At 44.3% G+C, this 12,410-nt stretch overlaps 1 long non-coding RNA gene across 1 annotated transcript in view; it reads right to left on the reverse strand.

Moving 5' to 3' along the window:
* Positions 1–258: 258 nt before the first annotated feature.
* LOC310664597 overlaps positions 259–12,410 on the reverse strand; it is a 346,493-nt gene continuing 334,341 nt past the window's right edge. The window contains exon 3 of the long non-coding RNA XR_014504990.1: positions 259–355. This is a non-coding gene — a long non-coding RNA (uncharacterized lncRNA). The remainder of the gene's footprint in view (positions 356–12,410) is intronic.

Raw genomic sequence — 12,410 nt, forward strand, 5'->3', positions numbered from 1 at the left:
GCGGGTGGCGCTGTGGGTAAAACCTCAGTGCCTAGGACTTGCTGATCATAAGGTCGGCGGTTCGAATCCCCACGGTGGGGTGAGCTCCCGTCATTCGGTCCCAGCTCCTGCCCACCTAGCAGTTCGAAAGCACCCCTAAGTGCAAGTAGATAAATAGGTACCGCTTTATAGTGGGAAGGTAAATGGCGTTTCCGTGTGCGGCGCTGGTGCTGGCTCGCCAGCTGCAGCTTCATCACGCTGGCCACGTGACATGGAATTGTCTTTGGACGGCGACGGCTCCCGGCCTCTTGAGCGAGATGAGCGCGCAACCCTAGAGTCGGACACGACTGGCCCGAACGGGCAGGGGTACCTTTACCTTTAATGCAACCCTGCCCCAGCCTCCAGGGACAGGTGAACTTCCAAGAGGGCTGCCTCTGCTGAACTTCGCACCTGAGGGGGTCTATAGGGAAGGAGGCTACTTGTGTATACCCTTCCTCTGTGATTTCCTCTTTCTTTCATTTCTTATACTGTACATCCCATTCTTAAATCTCAGCTCACCTGTAAATTCCTTGTGCAGCCACACTGGTTTCTCTAAATGCCTCCCACTTTTCATTCTCGTTGGAAATGTCTGCAAAAATGTACAAAACCGGGTCAAACATATGTTGGAAATGTAACACTTTTTATCATATGTGGCACTTTTTATCATATGTGGTGGGAGTGTAGAGAAGTTAGAAAATTTTGGGAAATGATATATAATGAACTGGAGAAAATGTTTAAAATGACTTTTGTAAAAAAACAACACAGAAGCATTTCTACTAGGGATTGTAGGACACGACCTGCCAAGAAAAATAAAGAACTTATTTATGTATGCTACAACAGTGACAAGAGCCTTGTTAGCACAAGGATGGAAGAATGAGGAAATCCCAATGAAAGAAGAATGGCAAGAAAAATTGATGAGCTGTGCGGAATTGGCTAAATTGACGTAGAAACTGCGTGATAAGGACAAGTGTGACTACAAGGAAGAATGGGAATGTTTTACAAATTACCTAAAAAGACAACAAAATGACCTGGACTCCTTGGCAGGTTTTGAATAAACATCCACAAATTTATTAGTTGAACATATGATAGATAAGGCAAAGATATGTACAATTTTATAGCATGCAGAGAGCAGTATGTGCAAAGAAACCAGAGAGGGGAACTGAGGGAAGTCCTGGGGGAGAGAGGGAGGGATGCGGGGGGAAAATAATGTAATTGATTATTTGGACTGATAATTTGCTATGTTGAAATTGTCTAATAATTTTTTTTAAAAAAAAGGAAATGTCTGCATTTGTGCCTTCAGTATTTCACCTTTAAGAAACCACCCATCTTGAATTTCTTTCTCTTTGAGTATTTCTGACCATGAGATCTCATCCAGTAGTTCCTTAAGCTTTTTAAAATCAGCCTTCTTAAATTTCAAAGTGCATGTCCAACTGCACTCACTTTTCTTTTGCCTCTGTACCATGAAACCCAAAAGGACAGGATCGCTTCCTCCCAGGTTTCTCAGTACTTCCACTTTGTTGATCAGTTCTTCCCTGTTGGTGAGGACCAGGTCCAAGACAGACGTCCCCCTTGATGCTTCTTCCACCTTCTGGGAAATGAAATTCTCAGAGAGGTAATGGAGGAATTTGTTGGACCTTACGTTCTTGGCAGAGTTTGAGTTCCAACAGATACTGGGGTAGTTGAAGTCTCCTATGGCTATTATGTCTCCTTTTTGAGACCTAAGTGGAACCCCAGCCCGAAGTCTGCCCTCTGCACTTGAAGTTTCCAAGACCTTTTCAGGGCAATCCCATGTAGAGTGCATTGCCATAATCCAATCTGGAAGTTACCAGAGCATGGAGATCAGTGGCCAAGTCATCTCTGTCCATAAGGGCCATAGCTGGTGAACCAGCGGAGCTTCACATATTTTACTCTGGTTTGTGTGTTATTTTTTTTACACCTTACTTCCTTTGAGGACTGCACTGCAACGTTCTTAGAAGTGCGAATTCCAAAAGACAGCTGTGCTTTGCTTCGCATCTTGTTTTAAAAAGTGCGAATATGATAGGTTTGCCTTTCAATGCCAACAGATGTTGGCAGCAATCCAATCGGGAGGTTACTGAAGCAAAAAAAACCTTTCTGGCTAGTCCTCCTGGAAATATGTCGGCACAGTCTCATTTACCACTTCATAGAAGTCCTTCTTCCCCTCTCATCAAAACAAAAGCCCTGTTTGCACCCCCTCCCCTGAATTTAATGAAGATGATGCTAACAAGAAAGTGGGAACAAAGGTGTTTTGAATGTGTGTGTTGGCAGTGAAGATGACGCAAAGGCAGTTTTCAAAGACTGCCATCCAAGTGAGGCCCCTGTAATGACTCGACTGTTCTTTTCCTTAACTTTAAGGGTCAATTCCAACAGGCACTCTGTTGGTGACCCTCAGGAAGACGTCGTTGCAATTTGCAGTGATTAAACGAGTTAACCGGATGGTGAAAACATTCTTTTGTGGGGAGAGGGAAAGGTAAAGGTCAGATTCACCTTGGCAACAAAGCCTAGTGCCAGCATCATTATGCAAAGCATCCTCTCCTCAAATTGGGTGCAACCGTTTGGCTTTCAATTATTGATAGCCTTCAAGGCATCCCTCCTTCTCCCATCAACACCCAGCTGTTTCCTGCTTCTTGTCTGCGGCTCAGGTGCTGTATAATGAAAACTGCATGTCACAGTAGCAAAGTGTGGTTCATTAAAATGCAATCCTTCATTCCTCCCCCCCCCCCTTTTTGAACTTTAAAGTATATTGGAACAAGGCCATTGAAAAGATTAGACTAACGGGAAGTTTGCTTGCATTCATTTATAGTTCCCGAGGACTGGGCTCTTTCCCCCTAGTATTACAGTATAATACAGTTTACAACTAGGAGAATAAGATGGTGTAAGCAATACAGTAAGCCATTGATGCCTGGATTCTTTAGGCTAATGCAGCTGTTTTTGATGCATGGCCCTCTGAAGTCGGATTCTAAGGGAAAATATGCAAGCCCAGGTTGTGCAATTTGCTTCTCAGGCCAGCTCAATACTAAACAGTGCAAGCCATCTCTCTGAAAGAAGGAAGGCTTTTGAAGTGAACCACAGTGCCCTATGCAATAGGGAAGCTCCCCAACTTTGCAAAGCCCAGTGTGGATTTTCATGAAGATGTTAAATAAATAAATTTGCAAACTCATGTGGAAATGTGGAGAGCTGAATTTAAGCCTGGAGAAATGAGCAACTGAGAGAGAATGAAACTGGCAAGCTCCTTCCATCCCTACTGACCATTAGCCATTCTGGCTGGGATTGATGCTGAGTTGTGGTCCACAATAACTGGATGTTGGGCATTAATGCAGTAGCAAATGGGGACTAGCGGGGCTTATGCTAAAATCGTCATGGAGGGAAGTGGGTTTCTTTTACAATGGTTGGACTAGAATAAAGTCAGCCTCCTCCTTTCAGCAGCAAACACACGTGCCTAATTATGCGCTGTTTCAAATCTTCACTTTTTGAGGAACATCTGTCTCTCCAAAAGAGCCAGGTGCTCCCTTTGCTGAAGTCAATATATATTGCCTTCATAAACCGCTAAGCAGTGGGAGGGAGGAATATTATCTTATTAACAGTTTAGAGAAATAGTAGGTCCCTTTCTGGGGATATTTAACTTATCTATCTATTTATCTCACATGATTTATATACCAGTGGATTGCATTCAGAGGCAAACTGCCTCCAGCAGTGGAGGGTAGGACACAGTCATAATGTTTAGTGACCATTGATAGCTTTATCCTCCATGAATTTGTCTGAGGAGAGTGAAGAAGAGAGAAGCTCAAGGAATTGCCACCATCCAGCTCTCTTAGTGGCCCCGCTCCCCCACCCCAACTCCCACCACAGGGACATCTGAAGGACCATCTTGCCCTGAGGGGAGAAGAAGAAATACCAGCCTTTTCTAAACAAATAAGTTGTATTTTCCATTCCATTGTAACTTTAAAAAAATGCTCATAGTTGTAATAATCACCTTTAAGAAACCCCGGAGGGTGAATGAAGTACTATAGGACCTCAGTTGGGATACCTCAGTCAGTGCAGCAGGAGACTCTTAATTTCAGGGTCATGGTTTTGAGCCCCATTGTCAGGAGTCCCAGTTCCCATCTTGATAACACAGCAAGCGTAGTTAATTAAAAAGGAAGATTTATTGCAAAAACAAGCAGAGTGCACAGGATGGCTCTAACAAGCCACAAACCTAATCAATCATGATGACCCTCCTGAAGACTTCTTCCTGCGAGACCAGAAGCAGATGAACTTTCGCTTCTGACGTCTTTTGTTTTGGTTCCTGTCTCTGAGACCTCCTATTCGCCAAGACCTTGGACTGGGAGGGTCAGCTCCCCCTCTTCCCCATTCTCTGAGAGATTGTCTCTGGGCTCTTTTCCGCCTGATGAGCTGCTTCCTTCTCTTTCTGCAGCATTATGCACTTCTTGATAGCATTAGCAGGGTTCCAACTCCCTCTCTGGCATTTTCTTATCAGTTGGCATTCCTAAGGGTGGGGGAGTTGGCACTAGGCTTTGCTCATCCTGCCTGGCAGTTAACTCTCTCTGTTCCTGGCTGGTTCCTTCAGCTGGCTGCAAACCATCCCTGGGGGCTGGCTCATTCGTGACACCCATGTTGGGCAAAGGTTTTCTGCACCGCAGGCGGTTGGATTGTTGACCTTTTTGGACGCTTCCAACTCTATGATTCTATGCATGGAAAAAGGAGATCCCATGCTGCATATTTATCACCCATATGGCTGTCCTCCAAAAATCTTGGGAACTGTAGTTTACCCTTCACAGAGCTACAAATTTTCGGCTTCTGGAGTTTGGTTGAAAGAAAAGAAATAAATCCATGGCTTATTACATCTGGAAAACAAAGCCATTCTGAGGACCAGCTTACAGGCGGTCGTCACAGAGTCATGATGTTAACAAAGGAAAGGTCGAGCACTAACAATGAAGAAGAGGCAGGAAGGAAGTAGAGAGAAAGAGCAATATACAAAGAAGGAGTCGGACAGGGAAAAATAGGTTGCCTTTCTGTCTACCTTCCCCCGCACCCCAGTTCATGTAACATTATAAGGATTGTTGTTTTACTCCTAATACCAGCATACTTAACAAGCTACAGTTCCCAGGATTCTTTGGGGGAACCCATATGCTTTAAATGTATGGTGTGTAAGCTGTAGTTTTTAGTCTTTAAAGAAAATACTTTTTTTTTTTAAAAGTAGATCTGGGAAACTACAGCCCAGTCAGCCTGACTTTGATACCAGGGAAGATACTGGAACAGATTAGAAAGGAGTCAATTTGTAAGCATCTTGATAACCATGTCATGACTAGTAGGTATTAGCATGGATCTGTCAAGAATAAATCCTGCTAGACTCATCTTATCTCTCTCTCCCTCTCTCTTTTAAATCGGGTTGCGAGCTTAATAGATTGTGGGAATGCTATGAAATAATTTATCTTGAGTTCAGCAAAGCATTTGATAGTTTGGTGAGCAAAATGGTAAAAATCTAGAATAGGTGGAAAACTGAACTCTGAGAATGCTCATTGGTGATTCCTATTAGTCTAGAGGGAGGTTTCAAGTGGTTTGCCACAGGACTTTGTCCAGCCATGTCAGTACAGTATATTTCATTCCCCCATTGCTGGATGTGTGATTGTTACATCACATGTCGGTGTTTACATTCCATGCTTGGAAAGTGTGAGAACGGAAGTCAGTCCTATCTCTTCCGCTGTATTGTACTTTTGCACTTTTTCTCTCTCTCTTGGAGAATATTGAGAGGACGCCATGATTGCTTTGTCCAGTATATATTGCTTAATAAATTACTTAGAATGCCACACCTCATCTCCACATTGTTTCTGCTATACTCTGCTGTGTGAGTGTGCACATATCTGAGGATATGTGTCACTGGTGCGCACTGGGACTGAAGATATATGAACGTCCTGGGCTGTGCTTCACAAGGAAGATGCCTTGTCTCATTCCAGGGGCTGTGGGTACCTCCCCAGGTGTGTTCCGACAAGCCTTTCTCAAACCATACATAGCTTCCACATTCAGTGGACTTGCTCCATCAGTGCAAGGACTTCTGGCTATGCAACTGAACTTCCTCTCCCTCTCCTTGCCCTGTATGCCCCCAAAATCTGTATTGGGCTTCTCTGCAAAGCTCTGGAGAAGATTTGGGGAGAGCATGGGGCATGCAGGGGAGCAAAGGAAGGGGAAATTCTGTTGCACAAAAGGAAATCCTTGTACTAGGGGAACAAGTGTATTGGATGCTGCCCAATGGGGGCAGTTACAGGAGGGTAGATTTTGGTTAAACATTAGGAGAAATTTCCTGGTGGTAAGAATAGAGCCAATGACCTAGAGAGGTGGTGGGCTGGCTCTTCATTGCTCAAAGTCTTCAAGTAGAGGCTGGCATCCATCTCTAGGAGGTATTCCAGCTCTGGAGCTGCAGCACCTATCAGGAGGTTGGACTAGATCAGTTTGCATAGGCAAACTCCGGCCCTCCAGATGTTTGGGACTACAGTTCCCATCATCCCTAGCTAACAGGACCAGTGGTCAGGGATGATGGGAATTGTAGTCCCAAACATCTGGATGGCTGGAGTTTGCCTATGCCTGGACTAGATGTCTTACCAGACCTGCTCCAACTCTTTGATTCTATCCTGCAGGATCAGAACAAGGGGCTCACCCATCCCAGCATCCTGTTGTCCATTGTGGATGCCTATAACTCAGACGTAATGTCAACCAACCAGCTTGCGTTCCATAGACCACTGCCTCTGTTTGCCTGCATGGTCAAAGGCTTGAAAGCAGGTGAGCCAATGGCAGACAGAGGCTGTGCAACTTAGGCAACTAGCTCACTTGCTAGAGGAAGAAAGACCCACAGGGATTCCGGAAGGTCTGTTGTAGGTCTCGGGTGAAATAGCTGGAGAGGACTGATTGACTTCACAGCCTTATCTTTACCTACGGTATTTGGAAGGGCAAATATTGTAAGAGGTCCATCAACCTCCTGGTTGCCAAGCTGACAAGGTATTAAGTTGGCAAGGAGATAATGAGTGTGTTAACAACAGCCTCTTGTAAAATTTTAATTTAGTAAATGCATGCACAGCATCCTTGAAGTTCCCCTGGATTTCTTTCTTTCTTTCATAAAGCTGCTAAATTATTTAGGGTTGAAATTTAAAATTAGAGCATGTGGCATATAGGCCTATAAATATTTGATAAAGGTTTCTGGGATTCCAGAGTAGCAAGATATACTTTACATGCTTTCAGCCTTGGTCATATGACTGGATGCCTGGGCTCCAGTGTGGCCCCCGTGGCTTCAGGGAGGCAAGGATCTGTCTGCAAACACAACCAACTAACTTGGGGCAGGGGGAGATCTTGCTCGTAAGCTGCAGAAGAAATATGAAAGTTGGAGTGATGCTCAGAGCAGGAGTTTAGGTCACACATTGCCTGGCCTTAAACTACCGTATTTTTTGCTCTATAAGACTCACTTTTTCCCTCCTAAAAAGTAAGGGGAAATGTGTGTGCGTCTTATGGAGCGAATGCAGGCTGTGCAGCTATCCCAGAAGCCAGAACAGCAAGAGGGATCACTGCATTCATTGCACAGTGATCCCTCTTGCTATTCTGGCTTCTGAGATTCAGAATATTTTTTTTATTGTTTTCCTCCTCCAAAAACTAGGTGCGTCTTGTGGTCTGGTGCGTCTTATAGAGCGAAAAATACGGTATTTTAGAGCTGCAGTGTAATGATGAAAAGGGTAGAAATTGGTGTGTGCATATTCCTCTCCAGCTCCCCACATAGCACAGGTCAGCAAATCAAACTTTTCCTGGTCAAGTGTCTCATCTCCATCGGTCCAGTATACCGGCTGTTATCACTCAGTGCCACATTCTGTCACTTGCAAAGATCTTCCAGGATGAAGGTCTGTCCTTGACAGAGTGTGAGGGGCATGACAAAGGGAAGAAGCTGAGGGCCAGATGATGCATCATCTGAAAGGCTCCATACATCTATCCCTCTGACCCGAGGTTCCCTAGCCCTGCTCTTGACATAGCTTGGAGAGAGCAGTGGAATAGGTGGCAAAAGCAAGAGAAGACCACCAAGTGCCTCCAGAGACTGGCAGTCAACTCCCAACAGAGTTGTGGTGCCCTTCAACACCTACCCATGACCCAGGTCCTGATTCCACTCTTCCTCCAGCTCTGAATAGATGGTAGGACACCCAGGAGTGCCAGGAATTGTCCCATCCAGACACTGACCAAACTCAGGATGCAAGATTTCTGCATCATGAGTCTTCAGTAAATGCCCTAGCTGGGGCCATATTTTATGGTCAAATGCACTTTCAAAATTGTATATTTTAAATTGCCTTCATCGCATATGAAATAAACCTTCAGTAGATGATGAAGGAGGAACACCTTCCTTGTCTTCTTCCCCTGGACAGCTTGCCAGTCAGATTGCTGACTTTGGACATTTGTGGTGGTAAATATTGCCTGAAGTTGCCTGCACCATCCCTGTCAAAAGGGGATGGATGTTTCAGTTGCTAGTCAGCCAATTTCACGCTGAAATTAAAGTTGTCAGTCATCAGGTGGCCTGCTCAGTAGATAAGTGATATTATGAGGTTTTCATAACCCAACATTTTCCCACTGGTCAGGCTCTGGTGGGGGTGGAGGATTCCTTATGGGTGTATTATCAGGGCATAGAAATGTAGCTATTGGTGCAGGCACTCTTACAACCAAGCTTTCAAAAAATGCTTTCAAAGGTATACTAAATGTGGTTTCCCATTTGCTCGGTGAAATGGCTGTAAACAGTCTTTCATCAGACACACTTCAAGGGATTATCAGTACTTGGACCTCCTATAATAAAATACTGCTGAATGATCTTTAACCACCATTCCTTTCATCTCCAGTGAGTTGGATTTCTTTTTTTATTATTATTTCTTTTCCCCACCCCCCAGTTAATAAGAATGGCGCCATGTATCTCTCCTGGTATCTTAATTCTGGAGATCGTGATGTTTTGTATCTTCAAGTCATTTCTCCAGATTGCTTTAATGCCTCCAGATTCGACATGCTCTTAGGAAAACAATTTCTTCCTTGCCAAAATGACACTCCTGACTTATGAGTGAAGCTCATGAGATAGATACCATTGTACAGTTCTTTTTGGGAAACTCAAGCAGTTTGTCTTCACAGGGATGAGGGTTGCTTCCCAGTCAGTGTGTCCAAATTGCAGCATTAGTGCTTTGCGGAATGTGCTTTGAGATCTTATGTGTCTTCACAATCGTCCCATGAGGTAGACTGCTTGTAAACATGAGAGAGCACCTTTCCTCCTTATACTATACTTCATCTTTAAGGTTTGCTGAAAATGACTCACCAGTCCTTCCACATGTGTTAGATGGCAGCCACAACTAAAAGAAAATAGAAAGCTTTTTCAAAGGTGCCCCCCAAGCTTTGGAATCAGTGTCCCTGTACAGCAGTTATGAAGAACCTCTTGCCTTCACTCTCTGCCAGTGTTTCTCTGCAATTTCAGAAAGGGGTCTCTCCTAGCTGGAGACACGAGAGATTGAACATGGGGTTTTCTGCAAGCAGATGTTCCATTGCAGCCTTTCCTCATAATTTACAACATGTACTGCTTCTCTCACTTCAGTGGGGATGGGGGAATTGCTCAACTTTGGTTCCTCTCAGTCCCCCCCACTCTCTCAGTCTCTCTCTCTCCCCAATCTTAGCTTCATAGAATCATAGAATCATAGAGTTGGAAGAGACCACAAGGGCCATCGAGTCCAACCCCCTGCCAAGCAGGAAGCACCATCAGAGCACTCCTGACATATGGTTGTCAAGCCTCTGCTTAAAGACCTCCAAAGAAGGAGACTCCACCACACTCCTTGGCAGCAAATTCCACTGTCGAACAGCTCTTACTGTCAGGAAGTTCTTCCTAATGTTTAGGTGGAATCTTCTTTCTTGTAATTTGGATCCATTGCTCCGTGTCCACTTCTCTGGAGCAGCAGAAAACAACCTTTCTCCCTCCTCCATGTGACATCCTTTTATATATTTGAACATGGCTATCATATCACCCCTTAACCTCCTCTTCTCCAGGCTAAACATGCCCAGCTCCCTTAGCCGATCCTCATAAGGCATTGTTTCCAGGCCTTTGACCATTTTGGTTGCCCTCCTCTGGACACGTTCCAGTTTGTCAGTGTCCTTCTTAAACTGTGGTGCCCAGAACTGGACACAGTACTCCAGGTGAGGTCTGACCAGAGCAGAATACAGTGGTACTTCAGTTCTCTACATTTCCCACCAGTTTTTGAATCCTGCCTCCCCTAGGAAAAAAAAAAAAGTAAAAAAAGAATCCTCATGAAAATTAACCAGTATTTTTGTGAATTTATGCAGAAAAGTGTATGTAATTTTGCCTAACACCAACATTTTTGCAAACCAGTGCTCCCTAATAAAAACACCTTTTTTGTAATTTATTTTCTTTATTATATGCATTTAACTATGAACTGAAGCAAATCCCCCCTCCCCTCCATCTCTGCACTTCAGCAGCACTCTGATGGCAGGGCAGGATGCGTATCCAACATCGAAAATGCCAGCCTGAATTCCCTGCACTGGGAATTGTTTGGGGATTTTCTCCCCTCCTCCCTAATTCTCACACTCTGTCTGAATGATCAAAAGCCTTTGCCACAGGCTCCCCAGTATCTTTTGCTCTACCTCCTTCAACATTTGAGGACATTATTCATCTGAGCCCTGGTGCTTTGTCAACTTTTAACAGTACTAATTGCCTAATTATCTGCTCCGCTGCAATAGTAGAGTTTGAACAATTTTGCAGTCCTTCTTTCCCTGAAGGAAGGTCTATCCCCGTCTTTGGAATGATGCATTTGATCCCCCCCCCCTCCTTTCACTACTTCTCCTCTCCTCCCGCTTCGCAGATGGCTTTTTGGAATAAAATAAAGGGGATGCAAAAATTCCAAGAGTGCAAACGCATGGTCTGGAGTTCATCAGCCTTCATTGGAATCTTGCCCGACCTTTGGCACACAGTGCTCTGAGAGCTACATTGAGAACAGTGGATTGTCTTCTTAATCCCTCTGTTGAGTCATAGGGCAATAATCCCATTCCTCAGAGTTAACGTCCCATCTCAGACGGGAAGTGCTGTTTCCTCTCCACTGGAAGGGCCATTCTTGTACCATGAGATCATTACTTAGGCAAGTACACCTGAAGAGGCAGTCTAAAGAAAATGGGATCGGCCATTATTAGTTTACTTAAAAAAAATTAAAAAAATTCGTTGACCTATTTCCTTTAATAAAATATGTTGGCTTTAAGCAAGACGAACAGCACAGAAGATTTCCAACTAATCCCTTTGGCTCAGACCTTAGGACTACCAAACTCCTCCAGTGGGAATATGAAGCTCTTTTTCAGACCTCCAAATTCCACGTAGAATCAACACACGGACAGGGTTTCTTTTTCCTGTAGTTAGCCCCAGACAGACACCAAAGCCAGGAAGACCTCAACAAAAGAAGACAAGAGGTATATAATTAAGAGAAACGTAGCAAACAAAGCCCCCGGGAAGTCTTGCTCTGTGTAATTAGGAGACGTCAACTTTCTAAAACAGGAAAGAAAGCAAAGAGAGTGTCTGGTGGATTAGACAAGCTCAAATTCATCTCACCTTCTGTTCTGCTTGGAGCAAAATGGGCCAGAGGAGGGAATACAAACACCCAGCATAACCTTGTGGAAACCGATCTCTTCAGTGGCCCTTATTGGTTGGAAAGATCAGCCGAGGGAGTTCCCCTTCTCTCCGCTTCTGATGTCATCACACAGCAAATCTTGCTCTGGCTTCTTTTGGTTTAAAAGTTTGTCAGCGTCTCCTGACAATAGCAGAGGAACTTGTGAAATCATAGAATTGTAGCCCCAGACAGACACCAAAGCCAGAGAGACCTCAACAAAAGAACACAGAAGTATATAATTAAGATGGCCCCAAGTGACATCTAGTCTAACTAGTCTAGTTCTTCTCTAGACTAGTTAGAAAAGGCTCCTAGTTCTTGTCTGTCAATTTTCGCATTTCCTACAATAAACAGTTTTATTATTTTTCAACCACAAGCATCTCTCTGTTGATGATTGCAACAGGTAAAGTCTACTCTCGAACCTTAATTCAGGAGCCAGATGCTGTTCACATTGCTTAGCAAATAACTTTAATGGGCAGTTGGGCTCAATAATAGCACCCACTTTCAACAGTATGGAACAGAGCAAAGCAATCTTCAGCCTCATGTGCCCTCCAGATGTTTTGGGCTTCCTATCAGCCTTGCAGGCAGGCAGGTGATGGGAATTGTAGCCCAACACACCTGGAGGGCACCAGGTCATGGAAGGACAGAGCAGAGTTTCTTTTCATCCACAAGGAGAGGTAGAAAGGGAAAGAAAAGACAGGAGGACAAACAGGTCAAGTG

This window comes from Podarcis tiliguerta (genome assembly GCF_965153285.1).
Source record: "Podarcis tiliguerta genome assembly, chromosome: 14".
Lineage (NCBI taxonomy): Eukaryota > Metazoa > Chordata > Lepidosauria > Squamata > Lacertidae > Podarcis > Podarcis tiliguerta.